Below are 333 nucleotides of genomic sequence, written 5' to 3' on the forward strand. Positions count from 1 at the left end.
GTGTGTTTTAACATGAGTCAAAAAGCTTTAAAAAATTTAAAGGTTTATAAAGCAGTTACAGTAAGCTATGGTTAATTTATTACTGAAGAAAGAAAAGTTTTTATTGATTTAGTGGAGACTAAGTGTATACAGTGTTTATCAAGCCTACAGTAGAGTACATTAACGTACTTGGCCTTCACATTTGCTCACCACTCACTCATCCACAGCAATTAATTTTCAGCCGTGTACACTACATTCGTAAGTGCCCTATACAGGTATACCATTTTTTATCTTTTATACCACATTTTTACTGTACCTTCTCTAAGTTTAGACACAAATATTTACCATTGTGTT

At 32.1% G+C, this 333-nt stretch overlaps 1 protein-coding gene across 1 annotated transcript in view; it reads right to left on the bottom strand.

The window, feature by feature from the left end:
- YTHDF2 (YTH N(6)-methyladenosine RNA binding protein 2) overlaps positions 1-333 on the bottom strand; it is a 24,952-nt gene that overhangs the window by 938 nt on the left and 23,681 nt on the right. The gene's annotated exons all lie outside the window — the stretch shown is intronic.

This window comes from Propithecus coquereli, unplaced genomic scaffold (genome assembly GCF_000956105.1).
Source record: "Propithecus coquereli isolate 6110/MARCELLA unplaced genomic scaffold, Pcoq_1.0 Scaffold239, whole genome shotgun sequence".
NCBI lineage: Eukaryota > Metazoa > Chordata > Mammalia > Primates > Indriidae > Propithecus > Propithecus coquereli.